At 42.4% G+C, this 8022-nt stretch overlaps 1 pseudogene; it reads right to left on the reverse strand.

Moving 5' to 3' along the window:
- Positions 1-223: 223 nt before the first annotated feature.
- LOC149099693 (uncharacterized) lies at positions 224-5377 on the reverse strand (annotated as a pseudogene).
- Between the last annotated feature and the right edge of the window lie 2645 nt (positions 5378-8022).

Here is an 8022-nt window from a genome sequence, read left to right on the forward strand (position 1 = left end):
TTCCTCATTGCCATCTAGTGAGTATACAAACAACTTGATTTACACAACAAAAGCAGTGAGGTCTTTACCAAAAAAAGGTCACCTCCAGCCTCGCTGCCATTCAAAGGCCGTACAGGCCACTCAACAGACAAGTGTAAAATGGTCTTTTGTCAAAAGTTACAGTTACAACTGGTACTTGTAACGTCCTATCCAGACCTTCCTACTTGTTTACAAGGTGATAATTGCACCCTTATCAAACTAATAATCTAAAGTTCAAGTTCCCTCATCTGCTGCCTTCTTCGGACAGTTTCAGTCTCAGCAGCAAGATCATCGGCATCAACTTCCTCGTCCTCATTCATACTTACAGAGCTGGCCCTTTGCAGTTGGCCGCTCTTATTCAGGGCAGAAAGTCGGCTAAAGTATCGAGCGATCTGTTGCTCCGTCAACCAGTCGATCTTCGTGAACATTTTCTGGCCAGTCTCATCTCTTAAAGACTTCATTTTACAGGCCACATCGGAAGCGGTTGCTTTCTTACCAGTTTCTTTTCCATCCAAAACATGTCTAACAGATAGCTCTTCGCTTTTTCCGAAAAGGCCACTGATTTCTGTGTTCTCTGAAGAGCCCATCCGTGTTCCACTTGGCCAGCTGGAGATTGGTCGTCAGAACTTCTGGCTGATGTCTGACCACGAATGTAGACACCACCTACGGAATGACACGCCTCCGTCCATTTCCGTTTGATCTCGTCGTACGCCGACTCCTTTGCTAGCTTCACCATGTGTTTCCCGACGTCCAGGTGCTTTTGGAGGGCAGCGAATGACTTGAACGTCTTGATGCATCCTTCTTCTTGACAGGAGAACATTTCACTTTCGTGTTCCGTCTGTGACGGGAAAGGTAATTCCTTCAATGGCCCAGGCTCAGATGTAGCATTTGGTGGCTCTGCACGTTGCTGATATGTACCTGCCTCTATGTGTGGTCTGCTGAAGGGTTCTAGTGTAACGAGCTTCGTAGGACCTTGGGGTGTTCCAAACCTTGCCAGTCTGACTGCGCTATAAAACTTTCCAGGACTGACATCATAGGCACGCCACACCCTCATGCCTCCATTCTCATACAAGAAGTTGTGTAGCGCCTGCACTCCTGCCATACTATGTTTGGTCATCGTCTGCGCAGATGCCTGGACTCGACACACTGCGACATAACAGCCTTTGACTCCCCCGTATGACTCAATGGCGGCTTTCATGTCACTGGCTGTTTTTACATCATTGCCTTCGTTTATGAAACGTCTCATGTGGCTTTTGAGTGCGGCAGTGTGACGATCGCAGATATCTTTGCCTGCCTGTGGTTCACTAAAGTCGTATCGTGTGATCTTGACTCCAGTGCGATCACCAATGCTGGGGAGCGACAGCAAAAGATAGGCGCAGTGGTAACATCCGGCGTTGTCGGATCTCAAGTACACCTGGCTGAGGTTTGGCTTCAGAGTTTTCAGTGTTGCTAACGTGTGTTCAATCATGGAGGCCACTGCGAACCAGTTCTGAGTACACTCATCGAATAGATGGATGTAGGTTCGTGTCTAAAAGAAAATGAGTGTGGTTGATTTCAAACATGCGCTAATCTTAACCACGCATTCTCTGTTACATTTTTTTAATTAATTTCCTTAAATTGCATTAAATTGAGGGATAGAAACCTGCATCCAAACAAATTACCGCTTCACTTCTCCATCGCCACATCCTACAAATCAAGATGGATTATCCGCATGGTATAATCAGCAATTTTTCATCTGATATTTTTCCTTTTACCTACAAGTTGTTGCAGTTTGTCTGGAAAATATCAATAGTCGCGGGTTTTGTATCTGTTAAAGAAGACAAATAATAGCTTAAGCATGATTTCAACATCAAACGTACCATGATTTCTTCGTTGTCGGCTTTAGTAATCGCAACAGTAATGTGCCAAGGTTTCCCTTTCTTCCCAAACCAATCGTGCTGTGTCTCTCTATAACTTGTCGGTAAAAACTTCATGGCCCAGTCCATGATCAGTAGTGCTTCGGTTTCGGAAAGGGCATCGACAGCAGCAGTCTTCGCGGCATCTTGGTGGACGGATCGTATAATGTGCGACTTCCAATCCTCAAGTTTCGGGATTTCTGCTTGCAGATCATGCTCAAGTTCGTCCCGCTTTTCATTGTTGCTGAGGAAAAGTAGGAAAGCAGGAATGTTAGTCATGTAAAACTTAATGTCTAGAGTGGAGATAACCCATTGACCTCCTCGACTAAGAGGTATACTCGTTTGAGCGCTGTCTTTCTACTGCATAAAGAAAAGGTACATTTTGTACCTCCAAGCTGAGTCACTCTAATTAATTATTACCTTAACTGAAGATGAGATAATGCGACCTGAATATCCGTGACGGCATCCCTCAAGTCATTACATCGGTCACAGCCAATGTTGTGCTGGTGGGAACAGGTTCCACGGTACTCGATTTCATCACTGCTCAATGCATACACGCTGCAGTGATCTGCACAAGGCATCTCATTTGAGATGTGTAGCTTGAAGTCGGTTGACAGATAGCGTTTTCCAGCTTTGAGACCTGAAACAATTCCACTTGCCTCTTCATCTTGTAGGCCTGCATGAATAAAATTCCATTAACTAAAACGCAGACAGGCCATCCGCAACCAAGTGACTTGTATGATTATAAGTGAAAAAGAGTACGTTTTATCGAAGGCGCGTAGAAAAGGGTACTTAGTAAAGAACTACAGCTCCCATTTGCTATCTTTTCGACCACATGTGACCCAAATGTCCAGTTTCCCAGCGACAATTAACGTACAGGGTAACTGATGAAATATAAACGCACAATCATGATTTGGAAGAATACCGTGTGCACAGCAAATACCTTGAAACAATCACCTTACATTTCGACTGATTGCGCGCATGAAAAGTACATAGAGGACACCATAGTCGAAAAAGTGAGACCTTATTACCTCTCTCACATCGCACTGCCTCTCATCCTCACCCTCCCCTTTTATTTGCCCCAGACCCCTCCATCCCAAACACACATTTTGTGTTGTGTATTCAAGGAAATGCCGTAAATCTATCAAGGCTATCATGATCATCTCTATTACCGTATTTGCCAAGTATACCAGTTATTTCTTCCAAAGAGGCAATTGCATTGATGCCATCCGTTTGCGTGCTGTCCAGACCTGCCAATGACTTCTTCTGGGACGCGGCGCACACCTAAAGAGTAAGAGTTTATGAATCATGTGCTTGATTATGAGGGTAACAAAACAAAACCTGCTGCTTATGTTGGCCTTGATTTCATTCACACTAAGCTCAAGAGAGCGCGGAATCACTTGCGTAGACTGAAATGAAACTACGGAATAAGACTGGGGTTTGTTTCCATTCATACCTTGAGGATAGTGAAGAGTGTTGATCTCCCGAGTGGTTTGAAGCAGGTTTCTAAACAATAGGTCTGATACAGCTGGACAAGTCTGGACGAGATGACTGTTCTCACTACATTTGGGATGTCTATTTTCTCTCCATTTGACAGTTTTAGCATTTTCGTTCCATACGCCACGTCTTGCAGAAATGAAGGACTGGATGTGAAGTCCAAGAAATGGTCGACCTTAGCAGGATCCAGCCTCGATCTGGTAATGGATGGTGGTTCTATAAGCTCTCCAGGCTTAGTCTGAAATGCATGTCTTCTCGCCTCATCAATTCTGAACTTCGTCAGTCCCAGCACCAGCTTTAGTAGTTCCGTCTTGGTGTAGTCGCCAGCGAAGAGGGAGAGAATCTGCTGCTGTGTGTACCAGGAACTAGCTTCTTGTAGAGCGTCACAAGTCTAGATACCAAGCTGTCCTCCTCGGAAGCAGCAGAGACAGACCGTCCGATTTGGTGCTTTGTGAAAACTTGCTTGAGCAGCCACGATGAATTTCCGGGGGCAATAGCAGCCAGAACGGTATCAACAGCTTCTTCGGCCTTTTTCCGGTGGTAACGCTGCGTCGACAATGAGATAGTCATAACATCGGACTTACATTGGGACCTGACTGGACTGATCCGGCCATCAGTTGATTTCAACAGGTAGCTGTTGAGGTACTGTAGCTGATGCTCAGCCCGCGGCGTGGGCTGCCACTCACGAGAGGTCTCTACCTCCACTGTCTCTTGGGAGGTCGAGAAGATATCTGAATTCGGGTTGCTTTGCTATAGTAAAGCAAAAAATTCTTGTTTAGTGCGATGAAACTTCAATTACCTGCTAGCTGAATCTACGCCCGAATAATAAGCAATACATTTCTTCCGATTTTTGGCTTGATTACTCTCCTAATCAATTAGCTCGGTGCTCATAGAGCAAATTCCATGTCGATCTAGGGTTAAAATTACGCGAAAAAAAGATGTACACAGAAATCATGAAAATATTTTGAAATATTTTCTTTCAGCTTCTAACGTGTAGTCTTACCTCGCTTGAAGTTTCATCTTGAAATCACACTCGCAAGCGTGGTAACACCAGTTCCTCTTCGATTGACTCAGACGGCTCTGTTGTTCCCTGCCCTGTATCTATCACTAGAGTCTGATCCATAGATTCCCCCTCTTGCACAGCTGAAATTTCGAAGGGACTACAGGATTCCTGTGTCTCGGTGGGGATCTCAGAAGGTGGCTCACCCTCTTCCATATTATCTTATGAGCACCTCTACAGTATCTGCATATACCTAGTAAGTGATAAGATTTATCTGTTTATGTAAACTTCATTTGCATACCCGACTTCTCGGGAAAATTGATTTTAGATAACCGCCCAATAATTAGATTGCTCCTCCAAACTTTTTATTTCAAGGTTAGTTTACAATCAGACTACTTTAATCAGTACAAAAAATACAATCTAAAATTACCTGCACCAACTGGAACAACAGTGTTCCACTTTGCTTTGATTTCTTCTGCCATTTTCAGATTTATTCCTCTCTCAACCTTGCGCCTCCGATTGCCGTGAAGGGGATGCTGGCATTTCATTGAAGGTCTGAATCTCACCCCAAGTTCTGCACGATGTTTGGGGCATATTGTGAAATCACGGCCGTCAGAGTCACCAAATAAACCAGCAGGAGCTAAAATGAACTCTTTCTCAGACGCAACGCATGTTTGAGATACTTTCACTTCTCTCAAATGTTCTTTTACGTTGTCTGCACACGAACTCAGGGGTATGAGTTGCTGCCGCCCTGGCCAGCGCAAGGAAAAATCACATTTACTTCCACAGTAGGTTGCAAATGAACAAGACAACTGAGCCATTGCGAATCGTACAGCAAGAGCGCGTGGTTGAAATGAGCTATTTTCAGGCGTGCGCACGCATTTATACTGTAAGTGATTTAGAGGACTGAATACAATCAATGCTGTTGCACAAAGGAGGAAGTGTAAATTATTAGTTGTGTGATGTTGCAATAATTTTTATTAACGCCGACTAATTATTACCGCGGACTTAAAACTACTTACTAAATTATTATTTAATGTACAGAATGTAGTGGTTCGTGAGTATAAAGCTGGGTGATCAGTTTTCAAAATATCCAACAAAACTTGAAAAAATGGTATAAGGTGGTTCAGCTTATAGCTAGACTTGTTTCTAAAAAACCGAACAAAGAAACAAACAAGCAAACAAACAAAGAGGCAGCAACATTCAAGTACTGTATTTTTTTCCCTGTAGCACGTTTACTGGCAGGGACTAGTAGCAAATTTCCCACGCGTGATTATTTTAGATCTGATAAAATCTAGGCTAATGATCACGATTTACGGCTGTTAAAAATTTTACCCAATATTGGTTTGGATTGAACAGGCCTAATATCAACTCAGTTGAAATGAAGAAAAGCTATTTTAGAGAATTATTTACTGTAAACTTCTTAATGATGCGCTCAAGTGCTTTTGATTACCCAAATGTAGACATAACGCGTGTTTATGTACTTTGACGTCGCGAGCATATTTCTTTGGTGTCACGAAACATTACGTCGGCGTCAAGTTTCATTGTCATTGGATTTTGAACAGTAACAATCTCTGGAAAATATATACATATTGCAACAGAAGTGCTGTTAACAATGACAAAGGTTCTTTAAGAAAAATATCGGAAAGGGGTGTACTTAAGGTCAAGGCTGACTTTTGTATCAATCAATTCGGAGCAACAACATCCCCCTATCCCGCAGCTGTGTACCAGCTGTCTCAAAAGAGTGCTGGTGCACATTTACTGGCAAGGGGCATAGAAAGTCACATAGCATAAAAATAATGCGAAGTGGCAATAAACCAGGTCACATAGCAGCCAAATGTACTCTAGAGGTTTCCAGGACTTCCTAAAAGCGTTGCTTAGCGCAAGGGATGAATAATTTGTTGGAATTCTCATGAAAGGTTATCAGGTCGCGTCACGCTACAAATACCATTTATGCGTGGAAATGTTAGATGACGGTAATAAGCCTTCGTAAGTGACAACAATGACACAATAATTGTGGTCTTTATTACTGGAATTATGCATTACTGAACTAACGAATTTGTTAGAACTGCATTTCCTTTTTAGTCAGTAAAGGAAGATTTCCTCGTAATGTCTTTTTTTAGCTTGTGCAAGTTTATGTTGCTGCAAACTAGCTGGAATGTACTTGTAAACAAGAACTTGGCATGTGACCCTGAATCTCCTCAGGGCATTATAAACAGCACGACCTCTTGATGATAAAGAGTTGAATGACAGACTGAAAAGTGCTTTATGCCGTGCGAAAGGCAACACCTGATTTTGCGAGCAAATCTCAACTATAACAAATGTCAAATCACAAACACTGCGATTTTACTATCGATATTTTGGTGACATGTATCTCTAAAAACGCGTAATCTTCAATTTCTTCTCAAAATCTCAAAACCTTTTAGCCTTACTTTCCCTTCTGGTGCAGTTTTGTTGTTAAACGAGCTTGTGAATGTCGATTTATTTTCTTTAGTAGCCGCTTTTGCCAGCATTGTATGACAGATAAGGTTCAAATAAGCTTGTTTTAAGTGCAGTTTTCAAGTGTCATCTGAATCGAAAATACGGCAGTGCCCAAAGATGTTTTAACTGTTTTTTAAAGATAAATGATCGATGGACAAAGGAACGTTGAAATTAGTGTCATACCTTTCTGGCAAGGGCAGATATTTGACCTCAAAATCGTCAAATATTTGAGGGTCTAAAAACACAGTCACATATTTATGTCCATTGATTGACAAGCGGCTGATCAAATAGATTGTCACTTGATTCTTGCATTCACTATGGATATACCAATATGTGTACCAAACTTGGGAGCAATAGGTTTAATACAGTTGTTCTGAGAGCTTCATACATTTTGCCTATATTGAGGCAATTTTCTTAGTAAAAATCTAGCAAAACTGGGGGGTGACCTACCTCCCCCCCTGAAAGATCCAAAACGAAAACCAATGTGTCTTTCTGAGTTTTGGGGTAGACCCTTTATACTGGCTAAGTTTCACTGAAATCGGTGAGTTGGCATGTAGCAGACCTGCCTGGTGCACCGATGGACACACTCTTAACTGCTTTCTTGCATACATGCTTCAACATTCTTTGATGGGCCAGAATGAACAGTTCTGTACACTTGCTTGCAGTCAACTCCCATGCTGAATGCAATCATTGCAACAAGGATTCTGATACTCCCCTCTCACACTTGAAGGACTCTAGTATGTTCTCCTTGTTTGTCATGGGGCTACATGAGTGAAGCATCTCGAGCAACACACTTTTTGCATCTTTGCTTAAAGGATCTTCATAAATGTTTTCACCTAAGAGGACCTTTAAGGTTGAGTACACTACTGCACATTGCTTGATTGTCTGGTAGCAGATGAGAAGTAGAGATGGCAAACAAAGCATAGCTTACTTGTTATACCAGAGTTTTCAGTTAACACATGTTGAGAGAGATATAAAGAATTTCATAAAGTCAAAGTCCTGCTGACGCAAGTTCTTGTTAGATTTCTTTGAGGTGTAGTGCTCACCTAAGGAGCCACTTCATTTGTGTTGTGATAATTGCTCTTTGGAATGTAATTGGGGACTTCCAGATTGCAAAGTGCTCACTTATCC

Source organism: Orbicella faveolata, unplaced genomic scaffold (genome assembly GCF_042242905.1).
Source record: "Orbicella faveolata isolate gen_17 unplaced genomic scaffold, um_ofav_v1 contig_46, whole genome shotgun sequence".
Classification (NCBI taxonomy): Eukaryota; Metazoa; Cnidaria; class Anthozoa; order Scleractinia; family Merulinidae; genus Orbicella; species Orbicella faveolata.